The following is a 17344-nucleotide window of genomic DNA, read 5'->3' on the forward strand; positions in this document are numbered from 1 at the left end:
TGGCAATGCTGCTGTGGCAGGACCCTTCTCCCCTCCACCTCTGCAATCTGCCACGTGCCCCTGAAGCTCCACCACAGGTCTACAAGGAAGGGTATCAGGCAAGTAATTCAATGCATGGTCCTTTCTTTTGTTAAAATACTCAGAAAGCCTGACCCACCATTTATACAAAAACTTGGAGTCACATGAGACAGATACATACAGTGTAGGAAGGTATGAACAATGGTATTTCTTTGTGGGGAACACTATGAGAAGTAAAGCAAAGTAAAAAAGGAAAAAAAAATAAACAAATCGAAAGATTTCTGGGTATGTATACAGTTAACATTAAGAACACAGACAGTTTATTCCTTCTGAAAAATCTCCAGTCATCACTTTCCATACTACATCCTTGAGCTCCCGATTCCTCATGCTGTAGATGAGGGGGTTCACTGCTGGAGGCACCACCGAGTCCAGAACTGTGAGCAAAAGATTAAGGGAGGAAGAGGACATAGACGGGGGCTTCAGGTAGGCAAAAAAGGCAGTGCTGAGAAACAGGGAGACCACAGCCAGGTGAGGGAGGCATGTGGAAAAGGCTTTGTGTCATCCTTTGTGTCATTCCCCTAGAAAGGGGCTTAGCTGCCTCCCCGTGCCTCACAGAATCCCACTGGAGTTGGGATTCCTCTTCCTTGGTTCAGGTGGGCACAAACCAGGCAGCTCTATGTAAGCTGCTTGTCTCAGCTTTCAGCACTTTGAATGGAGACAGAGGCCAAAAGGGAGCTGTTCAGAGGCAGACACCAGGTGATATTGGAGATGGCAGAGTGACATCTGAGTGACATTTGAAGTGCCTAATTCCTCTGGGCCATAAACAGAGATTTTATTATTGCATGTACAATATAATATAACTGTAGCCATTGCTCAATAGCAAAGAAATAAAAGAAATAAAAGGCATGCTGTGACCTGGTTGCCATCACTGGAACGTGGTGGGACCACTCCCATGACTGGAGTGCTGCAATGACTGGTTATGGGCTCTTCAGAAGAGACACACAGAACAGAAGGGGTGGTGGTGTGGCTCTTTATATTAGGGAGTGTTTTGACATTGCAGAACTCGAATCTGGGAATGATAATATTGAGTCCCTATGGGTTAGGGTCAGAGGGAAGGCCAACAAGGCAGGCATCGTGGTGGGGATATCTTATTGACCGCCAAACCAGGATGAGGAGACAGATGAGGCATTCTACAAGCAGACTTTGAGCTGGTCAGGACACTGGTTGGAAGAGTGCCTTGGGAGGCAGTTCTGAAGGGCAGACAAGTCCAGAAAGGCTGGACACTCTTCAAGAAGGAAATCTTCAAGGCTCAGGAGCAGTCTGTCCATCCCCACTGTCATGGTTTAACCCAGCCAGCAGCTAAACACCACGCAGCCGTTCGCTCACCCTACCCCTCCCTCTCTGGGACAGGGGAGAGAAAAGGAAAGTGAAGCCCGTGAGTTGAAATAAAGACAGTTTAATAAGACAGGAAAATAATGACAATAATAATAATAATAATAATAATAATAATAATAATAATAATAATAATAATACAATGGTGATAATAGCACTACTACTAATAATATGTACAAACAAGTGATGCACAATGCAATTGCTCACCACCCGCTGACTGATGCTCAGCCTAACCCCGAGTAGTCCTGCCCCCTCCACCCAGCTAGCCACCCCTATATATTGTTTAGCATGACATCAGATAGTATGGAATACCCCTTTGGCTAGTTTGGGTCACCTGTCCTGGGTCTGTCCCCTCCCAGCTCTTACTGCACCCCCAGCCTGCCTGTTGGCAAGACAGAGCAAAAGGCTGAGATGTCCTTGGCTTGGTATAAGCACTGCTCTGCAACAATTAAAACATCGGGGTGTTCTCAGCACTCTTCTCATCCTAAGCCAAAACACAGCATTCCACCAGCTACTAGGAAGAAAATTCTGTTCTAACTGAAACCAGGACACCCACGTACCCAAAGATGAGCCAGCATGGAAGAAGACTGGCTTGGCTGAACAGAAAGTTGTGGCTAGAGCTTAGGAAGAAAAAGAGGGTTTAGGACCTTTGGAAAAGAGGGCAGGCCACTCAGGAGGACTATAAGGACCTTGTGAGGATCTCCAGGGACAAAATTAGAAAGGCCAAAGCTCATCTGGAGCTCACTCTCACTGCTGTTGTTAAAGATAACAGAAAATGTTTTTATAAATACAGAAACACAAAAAGGAGGACTAAGGAGAATCTCGATCCTTTACTGGATGTGGGGGGAAACTTAGTGACAAGAGATGAGGAAAAGGCTGAGTTGCTTAATTCCTTCTTTGCCTCAGTCTTTAGCGGCAAGACCAGTTGTTCTCCAGGTACCCATCCCCCTTATCTGGTGGAAGGGGATGGGGAGCAGAATGTGGGCCTCATAATCCATGAGGACATGGTTGGAGACCTGCTACAGCACTTAGATGTACACAAGTCAGTAGGGCTGGATGGGATCCACCTGAGGCATCCCACCCCTCATCCTCCTGTAGCGAGGTGGGCATTGGTCTATTCTCCAACGTGCCCTTTTATAGGACAAGGGAGAATAGGCTAAAGTTGTGCCAGAGGAGGTTTAGGTTGGATATTGGCAAAAACTTCTTTAGAACGAAAGCAAGAGGAGCCTGGCCAGGAGAGATGTGAGATCTGGGGGAGGAAAGAGGAGCTTGGATAGCAGAAGCTAACTATTTTGAAGAGGTAAGAATATTCAGGTAATGTTGATCCCACCATAAAGCTGACTTGAAGCAGTCATGTGAGGCCCTTACCCTATTTTAACCTCTTACATTAATACCTAAATCTAAATGCCACTCCACACCCTGACAGTAATCCACCACTCTAATTTTTGACCATGATATCCCTTGAAGCCAAAATTAGTCCATAACCCCTTTCCATTACCTTTCCTCTCTTGCTCATCCTCATCCCTGCCCTTAACAATACCATTGAAATGCTCTATTTATCCCTAGTCTTCTTGCAGATCTAAACAAAACCCTCAAAGAGCTTGCCCATACCCTAACCACAGACCTGACACCACAAGCAGAACACCAAACACTCCCACTAAACATCTGCTTAATCTCTCAACCAGAAAGGTTTGCCATAGTCCCTAATGCCATACATGAACAACTATCATCCAAAGCCTATCTTCCTGTGCATTAACCTTCTCACCTTTAACCCTTTTCCTAACCCTAAACATAGGTTCTTGTTCCCTTGGGTCAGGTCAGGAACCGTGAGATTGCTGTGCAGTCACATGGCATTCAAAGATGAATGTGAGGGGCCATGGATTTGATCAGCTTGTAGGCCACAAGGAGGAGATGGGTGGGAATGCTCTGATGAGCTCAGCTCTATCTCAGGATCTCCCAAAATAGCAGGAGGAATTGGCCTGTGAAAGGGACTGTGAGGTCACTTCTGTCTCTGCAGTTGATAGGGCAGCAGCAGCAACGTGTCACAGAAAGGGACTGTGAGGTCACTTCTGTCTGAAGCAGCTGACAGGTCACACTTATACTCGGGAACTCTAGTTTTCAGCTGACATCTGCCAGTGGTCCTGGTAGACCAGCAGAAGACACTGGGTTGGCATGCTGACTGTGGGATCCCCTCTGCCTACATTCCCAGGAGGACCCAGACAGAAAAAGGCTCAGATATGGGTTGTCCTGTCTCTTCTGCTTGAGTCCATGACTGGACAGCAGCAGGCACAAGGCTTGGGTGTGTCTGCAGAAAAGTCTGTAAGGTCAGCAGCCGGACCATGGCTTGGAAGATCCTGGTGAGGTGACTTCTGTCTGGTTAGTTGACAGGATGCAAGAAGGATGACAGGTTGGGATGCCTACTTCAGGAGTGGTTTCCACCCTGATGGAGCTTTCTTTGGTAGTAGGAAAGAGCAGGAGAGAAAAACCTGCCAGAAAGTGCACCTTGGAAGGTTGGCACTGGCCATGAAGAAGACAAAATGTCTGTCAAAGAGTTGTGCTGTGGTGCTAGAGGTCACCCAAAGAGTGTCTTTGATCAGACCATGGGTTTGTGTTTGAAGGAACAGCTGTTGAGGGTTGACGAGACATTGGTGAAACCACGGAAATGCCAGGATGAAAGCAAGGTGAAGAACAGAGATGGGTGTCTGCAGATTTGAAGGAAATAGGGCAAAGTGTGGGGCAGCATAGGAAAGTCTGGAGAGGACAAAGAGGTGGGTGCTGGCAAGAAGAGAAGGCCCCAGCAGCCCTGATATTTTTGTCCCCTTGGATAGAGCTTCTGAGGAGATGAGATACAGTCATTGCAAGGGTCTCATTGCTTTCTTAGACCCTGTGCAGAGGCAGGGAGGTGTCATACCATTGTTCTTATTGAGGCATCACACTGCCCACCATATCCCACAGACCCCAAACAAGAGCCCAGAGCCAGACATGGGAGTGCAGGACATTCCCTTCTAGTGGCTGGAGTCAGGACCTGGCCCTTTTACTTCAGCACAACAAACCCAGACTTTTCTCAGCACAGTGCTTTGCCTATCTGTAATCATGGCCTCCAATTATCTGCCCTAATGAGTCCCTGAGGAGAATCTCCTTGTAACGGCCCTCAGTGGGACCCATTAATACTCCAAGTCACTTCAACTTTTCCTTCTGACTTTACTTGCTCAAGCAATTGCATCATTCTCCTCTCAGTACTTGAGTTTCACAGACTGAGCACCAAAATCCACCATGGAACTCATTACAGTGCAGAAACTCCTAAGCAAACATATGTCTTCCATAGTGTTATTCAAGTCTTCAAGACTTGGAGAACTAATTGGAGAGATTTCATGGTGTAGTTAAGGAGGAAGATTTCAAAAAACACCTAATAAACATCTCTTCTAATTTTAAAGGATGATTTTTGTTGCATTTCAGTTTTGAGCACCTTTCTTCAATTTATATTAATCCAGGGCTTCTCCTGTGAAAAAAAGGTGGAAAAGCAGACACTTGAGGTTTGACAGTGCATAGACAACCTTGCTCCTCACAACCCCAACCCTGACACTTCTCTCACTGCCCACCTGGCTCTTGCATCCCTTTCCCTTACACCAGACATCTGCACTGAAGTCTGCAGCTGGATGTTACAGCCCCCTTGCACCAGCTCCCACCTGCTTTCCTTAGAGACCTGGCTGCACACAGGCACAGAAGGGTTTTTCCTTATTTTAAAACAATCAACAGGAAAACATGCAGCAATTTTCCAAACAGCAAAGCAAGCTCCTCATCTTGTATGTCTCCAGTCAGGCTTACCTCACTGGTTTTAAAATTAAGTAAATTTAGTGTTTTATACTAATTAATAGGAAAGTGTAGGTATTAAGATTACTATTATTCCATAAGATTTTAATTCAATGATAAATGATGAGGAGCTTGCTACAGAAACAATTAGACCGACTGCTAATTGATGGGCAAGCTTGAACTCAATGAAGCTCAAAGCAGAAACTGGGTCAGTGAGAGAAATCTGAATGATCAAAGAGTAAGGGGAGGACAAAGCAGGAGAACCATGGGAAGTGCATAGGTCCAGACAGGCATCTGGAAAGGGGACATTCAATATGGATAGTTTATTCGAGATGGGTGGAAGTGCCTGGAAGATGAGGGAGTACGCCATGATGGAGAAAGCAATGAAATGCAAGTGCTCGTGACCATCAGTATTTCTTCTCCTGTGATGAATAGAGATCCTGAGAATTCTCCTGAAGAAGGATGTAGATCACTGGTGAAGGAAGTGTCTTTTTGTGCCATCACCAATGCAGATTACAAAAATACTTCCTCACATCATGGTAATATGTCCCACCCCATCATTACCATGCTGTGGGTCAAGGTAGAGGGAGCTGTCAGCCAAGGGACATATTTGGGTCACAAAGAGGGGACCCAGCAGAGACAAGGAGTCCAGGCAGTGGGGTGGGGGAGGCCAGGAGAAGCAGCCCAAGGGGTGCTGCTGCTTGTGAGGACATGTTTGTGGCAGCAGCCTCAGTGGACAGCAGCTCTGTGGAGGCGAGGGGAGTCCAGGGAGCACATGCCAAGAGTGCTTCTGCCAGCAGAGACAAGGCCGGGGCTGAGGCCAAGGGGAGAGGCAGGCCCAGGGCAGGGGGCTGCAGGGGCCATGCTGAGTTCCCTGCCCCTGCAGCAGCCGCACTGGCCCTCAGCAGATGTGCTGGCCGGCACACAATGGGAGGTCTTATTGTGCATCAGAGAGCCACAAAGAGGACACTGGAGAGGGCTGGGGTGATGTGGTTGTCACTGTCCCATGAAAGGGCTGTCTGGGGGTCCCCTCTGCTACAGCTACCGCATGGAGCATGGCAGGAGGAGGGCACGCAGGGCGTGTGACCACACTGCAGAGCCTGACCCTGGACTCTCCATGACTGCCTTGCAGGTCCTGGCAGGCTGCGGTGAGGGGACGAGTGAGGGCCCTGGGCCCTCTTCCTGCTCTGCCCAGTCCAGCAAGGGCCCAGAATGGCCTCCTCTCCCCTGCCCCTGCAGCTTTGGGCTCCCTTCATGCAAGCCCTGGCTCTGCAGCACCAAGCCCTGCTGGGAGCGCTCCCCTAAATGCTGCCACCGCTCCCTGATGCTGCTGTTGCCCTGTGCCAGGCACTGCCCAGCCTAGCCCAGCCCCTGCCCACCTCTCCCTATTTCGATGCCCTCTCCGCAGCCCAGTGCAGCCCAGTCCTGCCCATCCCAGCCCAACAACCCAGGCTGGGCTGGCCCCAGGGCAGTGCCCACCACAGGCTGCTGCAGGGCTCTGGGCATGGCCACCACAGCTGCAGCCTCTCACAAGGCACCACAGCTGCTGGGACAAAGGTGCCTCTGGGCCTCCCCAGCAACCCCAGGGCTGGGGCTCTTAGTTGCCCAGTTAAGTTGCCCCCTTAATTAATTTTCAGAGAGCATTGTATTAATCATAGAAAGGAATTTATTGAGTAAGCAACAGCAAGCAAAACAGCCTTGGGCGGCTGGGGATTCTCGGCTCTGACAATGGCGCGCACCTCACCCCCGCCAGGGTCCCTTTTTATATCTTGGTTATTCCGGGATTACGCAGCACATCTTGGTATGTTCTGCGACTGCGCGCACTGTTGCTAGGGGGTCATCTCTGTCCCTCTGGTGGTCATGAAAATGGAGGCCGTAGTCTTCCTCAGCGTTGTGGTTCAACTTCTTTTTTTATTTGGTCATGTTGGCCCAGCATGAGACAGGAAGGCAGGATGTTGAGACACTAGTTTAACAACTTATCAGGAGATGGTTACATGATGGTTACAACAGTGTCTTTGAACAAAAGAGGCAACTGAGATGCAGAAAGAGAGAAGGGGAGGGGGTTCTATTTTTTTGTTACATTGAGCAAAAGAATTTTCATAGTGTCTAGCCAAGCATTATACAGCTTCTTACTTCAGCAGGGAGCTTTCGCAACTCCCCCTCCTCAAACAGAACTCCTTGTTTTTATAATCTAAAAGACAATGAACAAACATTTATGGTGTATTACAATGGGCACCCCCTTCCTTTCTGCTCACGTGTATCTAGCAAATCACTGAGGCTGTCCATGTCCCGTTGTCCTCATGGAGCGGTCACTCCCGTCCTGGCCTGATCGTGTCACCTTCCTACTTACTGTGGACAGTGGTGGGTATGGGTTGTGGCAAACTTACCTGTCCTAGAGAGCATTGGCAGCTCTTATTCCAACTGACTTCTTAAGGTGAGAGCAGCCAGGATTGTGCTGTGGTCTGGTCCAATCGCCGTGTGATTCTGGCTGAAAGAAGCACCAAATGGAGCAGCATCCCTCTGTCAACACGGGCAGCCCCAGTCACTGTGCCCGAGGGTCTCCAGCAACTCACCAAGGCCGTCCTTGTCCCATCATCCTCATGGAGCACTCACTGCCCTCCTGGCCCGAGCGTGTCACCATCCTGCTTGCTGATAGAGGCTGGTGGGTGTGGGTTGGGGAGATCTTACCTGTCCTGGAGAGAATTGGCAGCTCTTCCATGCAGCTGAGTGCTTGAGGGCAGAGAGGCCAGGATTGTGCCGTTTCTGGCTGAAAAAGGAAAAGCACCAAACAGAGCAGCATCCCCCTGTTAACATGGGCAGCGCTTGCCTGAGTGCCCAAGGGTCTCCAGCGACTCACCGAGGCTGTCCGTGTCCCGTCATCCTCATGCAGCGGTCACTCCCATCCTGACCCAATCGTGTCACCGTCCTGCTTGCAGTTAGAGCCTGGTGGGTGTGGGTTGGGGTAATCTTACCTGTCCTGGAGAGCGTTGGCAGCTCTTCCTCCCAGAAGTCTTCTCAAGGGGAGAGAGGCCAGGATTGTGCCGTGGGCTCATCCCATCGCTGTGTGTGTCTGGCTTTAATAACAGACAGAGCAAACGGAGCAGCACCCCTGTGTGACCACAGGATGACCCTGCCTCTGTGCCTGAGCTTCTTGAGCATCTCACCAAGTCTGACCACCTCCCATCATCCTGTTGGAGTGCTCACTGCCATCCTGGACCAGTCGAATCACCTTCCTGTTTGCTGTGGACCTTGGTGAGTGTGGTTTGGGGGGATCTTACCTCTCCTGAAGAGCATTGGAAGTTCTTCCTTCCAGCTGAGTTCTCAAGGGGAGAGTGGCCAGCAGTGTGCTGTGGTTTGGTCCCATCGCTGTGTGAATCTGGCTGCAAAAGGAGAAGCACCAAACGGAACAGCATCCCTCTGTGAGCACGGGCAGCCCCTACTTCTGTGCCCGAGGGTCTCCAGTGACTCACCAAGGCTGTCATTGTTCGGTCATCCTCATGCAGCGACCACTCCCATCCTACCCCGATCATGTCACCGTCCTCCTTGCTGTTAGAATCTGGTGGGTGTGGATTGGGGCAATCTTACCTGTCCTGGAGAGTGTTGGCAGCTCTTCCTTACAGCTGTCTTCTCAAGGGGAGAGCGGCCAGAATTGTGCCGTGGTCTGGTTCCATCGCTGTGCATTTCAGGCTGAAACAGAAGCACCAAGAGACAGAGCAGCATCTGTCTGTGAACATGGGCAGCCCCTGCCTCTGTGCCTGAGGGTCTCCAGCTACTCATCGAGACTGTCCGTGTCCTGTCGTCCTCATGGAGCACTCACTCCCGTCCTAGCCTGATTGTGTCACCTTCCTGCTTCCTGTGGACAGTGGTGGGTGTGGGTTGGGGCAATCTTACCTGTCATGGAGAGCGTTGGCAGCTCTGATTCCAGCTGATTTCTCAAGGGGAGAGTGGCCAGGAGTGTGCTGCGGTTTGTTGTCATCGCTGTGTGATTCTGGCTGTAAAATAGAAGCACCAAATGGAGCAGCATCTCTCTGCGAGTATGGACATCCCCTGCCTCTCTGCCCGAGGGTCTCCAGCTACTCACTGAAGCTGTCAATTTTCCGTCATCCTGATGGAGCGGTCACTCCCGTCCTACCCCGGTCATGTCACTGTCCTGCTTGCTAATGGAACCTGGTGGGTGTGGGTTGGGGCATTCTTACCTGTCATGGAGAGCGTTGGGAGCTCTTCCTTACAGCTGACTTCTCAAGGGGAGAGCGGCCAGGATTATACCGTTGTCTGGTTCCATCGCTGTGCATTTCTGGCTGAAAGAGAAGCACCACGAGACAGAGCAGCATCCCTCTGTTAACATGGGCAGCCCCTGCCTCTGTGCCCGAGGGTCTCTAGCAACTCACCAAAGCTGTCCCTGTCCCATTGTCCTCATGGAGCGGTCACTGCCCTCCTGGCCTGAGCGTGTCACCTTCCTGCTTGCTGTTAGTGCCTGGTGGGTGTGGGTTGGGGAGATCTTACCTGTCCTGGAGAGCGCTGGAACTTCCTTCCACCTGACTTCTCAATGGGAGAGAGGCCAGGATTGTGCCGTGGGCTCATCCAATTGTTGTGTGTGTCTGGCTTTAATAACAGACAGAACACACGGAGCAGCATCCCTCTGTGACCACAGGCAGACCCTGCCTCTGTGCCCGAGGGTCTACCAGGACTCACCGAGGCTGTCCCTGTCCCATCGTCCTGATGGAGTAGTCACTGCTGTCCTACCCTGATCATGTAACCGTCCTGCTTGCAGTTAGAGCCTTGCGGGTGTGGGTTGGGGCGATCCTACCTGTCCTGGAAAGCGTTGGCAGCTCTTCCTTCCAGTTCAGTGGTCGAGGGCAGAGAGGCTAGGAGTTTGCTGTGGTCTGGTCTAATCGCTGTGTGTATCTGACTGAAAGAGACGAAGCACAAAACAAAGCAGCACCTCCCTCTGACCATGGGCAGCCCCTGCTTCTCTGCTCAAGAGTATCAAGCAACTCGCCGATACTGTCATTGTTCCGTCATCCTGATGCAGCGATCACTCCCGTCCTGCCCCCATTCTGTTAGCTTCCTGCTTGCTGTGGACCACTGGGGGTGTAGGTTGGGGCAATCTTACCTGTCCTGGAGAGCATTGGCAGCTCTTCCTTCCAGCTGCTTTCTCAAGGGGAGAGTGGCCAGGAGTGTGCTGTGGTTTGGTCTCATCGCTGTGTGATTCTGGCTGCAAAAGGAGAATCACCAAACAGAGCAGCACCTCCCTGAGACACAAGGCTGCCCCTACTTCTTTGCCTGAGGGTCTCCAGCTACTCACCGTGGCTTTCCGTGTTCCATCGTCTCCATGGAGCGGTCACTGCTGTCCTAGTCTGATCGTTTCACCTTCCTGATTTCTGTGGACAGTGGTGGATGAGGTTTGGGGTGATGTTACTTGTCCTGGAGAGTGCTGGATGTTCCTTCCAGATGTCTTCTCAAAAGGATAGTCGCCAGGATTGTGCCGTCGTCTGCTCCCCATCTCTGTGTGAGTCTGGATTTAATAAGAGAAAGAAAAAACAGAGCAGCATCCCCGTGTGACCAGGGGCTGACCCTGCCTCTGTGCCCGATGGACTCGAGCATCTCACCATGTCAATCCATCTCCCATCATTCTGATGGAGCGGTCACTCCCATCCTGGCCCAAGCGTGTCACTGTCCTGCTTGCAATGAGACCATTGTTGGGTGTGGTTTGGGGCGAAATTCCCTGTCCTGGAGATTGTTGACACCTTTTCCAGATGATTTCTCAATGCGAGAGAGTCCAGGAGTGTGCCATGGCTTCATTCCAGCACTGTCAGTGTCTCCAGCTCTAATAGAGGAGGCGACAAACCGAGCAGCCACCCCCTGTCAGCACTGGAAGCCATTCCTTCCTCCTTGCACGAGGCTCTCCCAGCCTCACACCAAGGCTGTCCATCTCCCATCTTCCTCATGTCCAGGAAATGTTCCTTGTAGCTTAAATGTGTCATGTTCCCACTTAGCGTGGTGAAGCCGTGGTGGGGAATGGCTTTGGGCTGTCTTAACCGTCCTGTAGAGCGTTGGCATCTTTTCTGGCTGAGTTCTCAAAGCGAGAGAGGCCAACAATGTGCCATGGTCCAGTCTCATCACTAGGTGTGTTTCTGTCTGAAAGAGGAAAAGCACCAAACAGAGCAGCTTCCCCTCTGTAACCATGGGCAGTACTTGCCTGAGTGCCCAAGGTTCTCCAGCGACTCACCGAGTCCGTCCCTGTCCCCTCATCCTCATGCAGTGGTCACTCATGTCCTGACCCGATCGTGTCACCATCCTGCTTGCAGTTAGAGAGGAAAAAGAAGCTGACTTCCTTTGGTTGAGTTTGTGTCTGGAGCGGACACTTGAGCGGGAGGAGCAGGCAGCTGAGCAGCCTCCCCGTCAGCATGGGCAGCCATTACAGACCTGCCCAACCGCCCAACCGCCGTTGGGGCCAGCATTCCGGAGCCATGGCTGTCCCCAAAGCTTTGTGACATGGGGCACCCCCTGCCTGCTGTGAAATGGGCAGGGCATTAATTGCAGGGCAGCAGGCTGTGGGAGCATGCTGGGGGCTGGTGGGGCTGTGCTGCCTGCCCTGCAGAGCTCTGAGAGCTCCCTGCCCAGGGGAAGAGGCCAGGAGCATGCCCCAGTTCAGTCCTGTCACTGCCTGTGCATGCGGCTGAAAGAGGACAGGCAAGCAGAGGGGAGACCCCTGCCTGCCCCCTATCGCCGCACAGGGTGACAAGCCTATTCCTGCCCACCATGGAAGCACAAAGGAAGAACTAAACAAATAATAAGCACTGAAAAGCCCAAAGCCACGGGTTCTGATTCTGGGGAGGGGAATCAAGTAGCTGTAGCAGCAATTGCAAGAGCAGCTACTCAGCAAAGGCAAAATGAGTTCATTGAAATGAACTTTTTTTCAGCTAAAGAGTAAAGTTCAGGAAAAGCTAAGAAAGCCCAAAACTCTACTAAAAATAAAAACAGCTAAAGTGGTGTCCATTTTATACGTCATTTGCAGGGACACTGCCCTTAACAGAAAAGATACTCCTAAAGAAAACTCTGCAGGACATCGTTAAGATCAGTCTGACCTTTAGTCTCGGTGTGACTGAAATCAGTCCAGTTTTGGGTCAGAATTCTGCCTGACATCGTGCAGGAGTGCTCTTCTGAAGCCAGTGCAGTTCCCCATGCAGTGGGTCCCCAGCCCCAGCGACAGACAGCAGTGACCTTTGGTGGACACTTACAAGGACAAATTGGCATTTGGCTTCAGTTGACCATAAGTCAATGCACAGAGCTTGCAGAGCAGCTTCCATATTGCTGCATGAGCACATCAAGCCATTGTGAACTTCAGCTCAATTGTCTTGCAGAGAATGAGGTTAGAATAAAGCAGGCAGTTGGAATAGGGATGATGGAACACTGCCTGGAGGGCCTGCTGCCTCCCCATAAGGAAGAGAGGGCATATAATATAATAATAGTACCAGCTTGAGCAGATCAGAACTGAAGGATAAAAATATATTTTGTTTTGTTAAATGATTTGGTAAGGGATAGCTTTGTTTTGTTTGTTTGTTTCATAAATATACATGAACAGGAGGAAAAAGAAAGGAAAAAAATATATATCCTCATTAAGAAATATTGGGCTAGTGTTTAGAAAAGAGGAGGAGGGAGGATGGTATTTTGGTTCCCAGTTCAGATGAGGCTCTGGTGTGCACAAAGAAATGTTAAAATAGATGAAGCCTCATGAGCCCGATTGAAGCTGGCATGTAAACAGCTACAACACTCATAAGCTGCACATAGCTAGTCCAGTCAATAGGTCACTTTCTAGGCCTGCTTACATTCCTTGAAGTACTTCCTACTTCATCTAAATGTTTCCTAGGCTCTCATACCCAAAGTAGGCTGTGAAAATGTTCCTTTCTTTCATCTATCTAAGCTGGCTAAGTAAAAGCAAAGAGACACCTCTATTCCGACCATGTCCCATTGCAAGGCCTACAACAAAATCCATCTGTAAGAGAATTAAAGATCCTGCCCACTTCCATGTGACCATCCTACCAGGAGACAGGAGCCCAAGGCTGTACTCAAGCATCAACCACATGTAAAGCGTTCCTCACAAGCACTTCAATTTGAACAAGGGAAGAAAGCATGCTTCAGTCCTCCAGCTCAAGCTGAGCCACCATGCCAGTAATGTCAGGGACATGGAGGCTCCACAGAGAGCTGCAAAGGGAAGCTCTGTTCCAGCTTAAGTGGGATTGTCCTGGAAAATAGACAGGCTGAGTGGCTCCCTGGGAGTGAGTGGGGATTAGGTGTTTATAACTAAACGTAGGTAAATTGAGGGAGGTTGAAACCCACCCCAGAGGGTGTACATCCTCCTTCAAGTCTGGAAGAGCTTTCCAGTTAGAGAAACGGACAGCGTCTCCCCCGTGAGAAAGACAATTTCAGAGAATTTTGCCTAACCCCCTTTAGAATCTGAAAACACTTATCACTGTGCCCTACCAATTCCATGTAAGCCCAATACAACCTCCCACCTGCAAGGTAAAAGCAGAGCCCAGACGAGCACCAGCAGACCTATGAGCCAGCAATGGCAAGACACTGCTGCTGCTTTGGGGCTGCTAGCAGATGAAAACCTTGGGAAAATTGCTCAGAGCATTTTTTTTGGCTCTTCCCTCCATGGATGAGATAAAACAAGGAGGGTTTTGGCAGGGGGTGAGCTATTTCACACTTGTGCTTAGATGGGAGATTAGAAACAAGCCCAGGTGTTTGCACCAGACCCAACGCACGCACACATCCCAGAGCAACAGGGACCACACTATCATGGCCCAGCTCTGCACACCCATGCATTTCCTGACAGGACACATTGGGTGACACACACGCTGGTGATTCCAGAACCAGGGGGACTCCTCACAGATATTCCAGCTTGGCTCAGGGCATGTGCTAACCCTACTCTGAGCTGGAAAGCTCCCCAAAGTGCAGTATTTCCAGCCTGTGGAGTTCAAGTAATAGTCAAACTAGCTTTGAGAATGTGCCCCAACACCCACCTGCACAGCCATGGGCTTCCTGCTGCCTCCTGAGAGCCTGAGGCACAGCTGACCTCAGCAGAGCATCCCCACCCATCTCCTCTTTGAGTCCTGTGACATGACCACAACCATGTCACCTCACCTGCCTCCTCCAAGACCAAGGGATTGCTGCAGGACCTTTCATGCCCTGCTCAGTTTCATGAGGCCAAACTGCTTCAGTTAGGTGACTAGACCACAGGAATGCAGGATTTGGGGATTAGGTGTTCAGGTTAGGGTTTAGGGATTAGATCTTGCCTTCCAGGGTTAGTGTTTGGGCAGAGTATTAGAGGGAGGCCTGTGTTTACTGTGTTGGCTTCTAGTCTGTGTCTAGTGTGGAGACAGTGTTATCTGTTGGGATTTTCTTCAGGGCTCTGTTGAGGAATCATGTTAAGGCTGGAATTCAGTGGTAAGGATGAAAGGCTGAGGAATAGGGTGGGAATTGAACTAAGAGTGTATGGTAAGGCCTTATGGATTTAGGATTTGCTAACCCACCCCAGGTGAGGTTAGGAGTAAGAGCAGTAGATTCCTAGGCACTGCCCTGAGAAGATCCCCTTTTATGCTGGAGATGCTGATATAGAGCCAGCTGTGTCAGAGAAGTGCCCCTGGCCTGTCCCTGCCTGTGCACACAGCAGCACGATGAGCAAGTAACAAGTGCAATCAGTCCTCATAGCAACACAAGAGGTCTGTAGGAGAGTGCAGGAGGTGAAATGGAGAGCTGATTTGGACAGACCAAGCCCTGGGGCTCCCTGGCATTGCTGCTGTGCCAGGACTTTTTTCCCCTCAACCTCTGCACACAGCCAAGTGCCACCACCTTTCTCTGAGGAAGCATCTCAGGCAAGCAAGTCACTGCAGAAACCATCTTTTTATTTAAATACACATTTAATATTTAATTGTCCATTAAATACACCTCTTTTATACCAAGTCTAGGAGTGACATGAGACATTAGGTAGCAAACTGGAAGGAGAAGAAAAAGGATTTATTTATTTATTTATTTATTTTTAGATATATCACTACATAAGTAAAGCAAAAATAAAAAGAAAAAAAGAAAAAAGAAAAAACACACAAGATACGTCCTGGCCTTTAATGAGTTACATTATGAGTGATATGCAATGAACATGCAGTTATTTGCTTCTCAAAAACCTCCAGTCATCACTTTCCACACTGCAACCTTCAGCACCTGATTCCTCATGCTGTAGATGAGGGGGTTCACTGCTGGAGGCACCACCGAGTACAGAACTGCCAGCAAAAGATCAAGGAATGGGGAAGAGATGGAGGGGGGCTTTAGGTAGGGAAATATAGCAGTGCTGAGAAACAGGCAGACAACAGCCAGGTGAGGGAGGCATGTCGAAACAGCTTTGTACCTGCCTTACTCCTAGGGGATCCTCAGCACTGACCTGAAGATCTGCACATAGGACACCACAAGGAAAAGAAAAACACCAAATAAAAAACAGGCACTAACCACAATAAGCCCAACTTCTCTGAGGTAGGCATCTGAGCAATAGAGCTTGAGGATCTGGGGGATTTCACAGAAGAACTGGTCCAGGGCATTGCCTTGGCAGAGGGGAAGAGAAAAGGTATTGGCAGTGTGCAGCACAGCATAGAGAATAGTACTGCCCCAGGCAGCTGCTGCCATGTTGACACAAGTCCTGCTGGTCATTATTGTCCCATAGTGCAGGGGTTTGCAGATGGCAACGTTAGCGGTCATAAGCCATGATGGTGAGTAGGTAAAATTCTGCTGTGACAAAGACAACAAAGAAAATGACCTGGGTAGCACAGCCTGCATAGGAAATGGCCCTGATGTCCCAGAGGGAGTTGGCCATGGCTTTGGGGACAGTGTTGGAGATGCAGCCCAGGTCAAGGAGGGCAAGGTTGAGTGGGAAGAAGTACATGGGGGTGTGGAGGCGGTGGTCGCAGGCTCTGCCTCCCTGCTGTTGGTCAGCCAGGGGCTGGGACAGAAGTGACCTCACAGCCAGCATCCACAGGGCTACAAGGAGCTGTTGTGCTCAGGAGGCCTCTTCCCAGCCCACCTCCCCCAGGAGCAGTGTGTGCAGGGGATGCCCTGCACAATCCCTCATGTTTTCCCATGTAGCATTTATCAACACCAGTGCATCCTGAAGGAAATGCCCATCTCTGTGTGGAAAAGTGAATCAAGAAATGAATTTTAGGAAAATGTTGAGAACACTACAGAGAAGGAGTTGGTGTGAAAGTCATGATGTTTAATTTTGCTTTATTTAGCTGGTTTCCCAGGAGACCATACCTCTACAGAGAAGGGACCTTGAGACTCTGTCTGTCCCACTGCACATGATAGCAACCTTAGGGAATAGTTTCTGGCACTTGTGTTCACTCAGGTTCATCTCACTGCACCAATACTATGGGCTGTCTCATATGGACAAGGCAAACGTGGATTCCTGATGTAGTCATTTAGTGTCCTTCCATGTAGAAACAAACCACCTGTGTGAGCTGGGTCAAGAGCCCAGTGCTGGGAAAGGGGGTTGTGAGGGGCTGCTCTGGGACCATTGCCCTGGGGCAGCATCTGCCAGGGTGTCCAGAGGACAAGGGCTCATTCCAGCCCCTGCTCTGCTGCTTCTCCCTGTCTTTGCCAGGAGACCAGCACAGCCCAGACCCTCCCCAGCTCTCCACACCTCCCTGTTCTCTCTCCAGCCCAGCCCAGCAGCCAGCCCAGGCTGCAATGCCCCCAAAGCAGCAAGTGGAAAAGTGGAGGGCAGTGGCACTGTCCCTGCTGCTGACATCTGCAAATTACCTCACCTCCTCGCCTTCTCCTTGTAGAAGAGACACACAAGCCTCATTGAGTCCAACTCATTTCCAATGTCAAAGATGTTTTGGGGTGATTCATTCAATCTAGTCTTTGAAATTTCACCAGAGGTTTAACAACTAATTCAGCAGACTGCTTTCTCTGTGCTTTCTGTGTTCCCTGCAGTTGCAGAGCTCTTCTTTGCCTGTTCCAGCCCAGGTTTAGCATCTTACCTCTGGGTGGCTCCACCTTGGACATGCTCATGCTCTGTGGGCTCCATGCTCTGTTGACTCCCTGGCACACACTGTTCCTGCCAATCCCCCGGGCT

This window comes from Aythya marila (assembly GCF_965140915.1).
Source record: "Aythya marila genome assembly, contig: HAP1_HAP1_SCAFFOLD_154, whole genome shotgun sequence".
Taxonomy (NCBI): Eukaryota; Metazoa; Chordata; class Aves; order Anseriformes; family Anatidae; genus Aythya; species Aythya marila.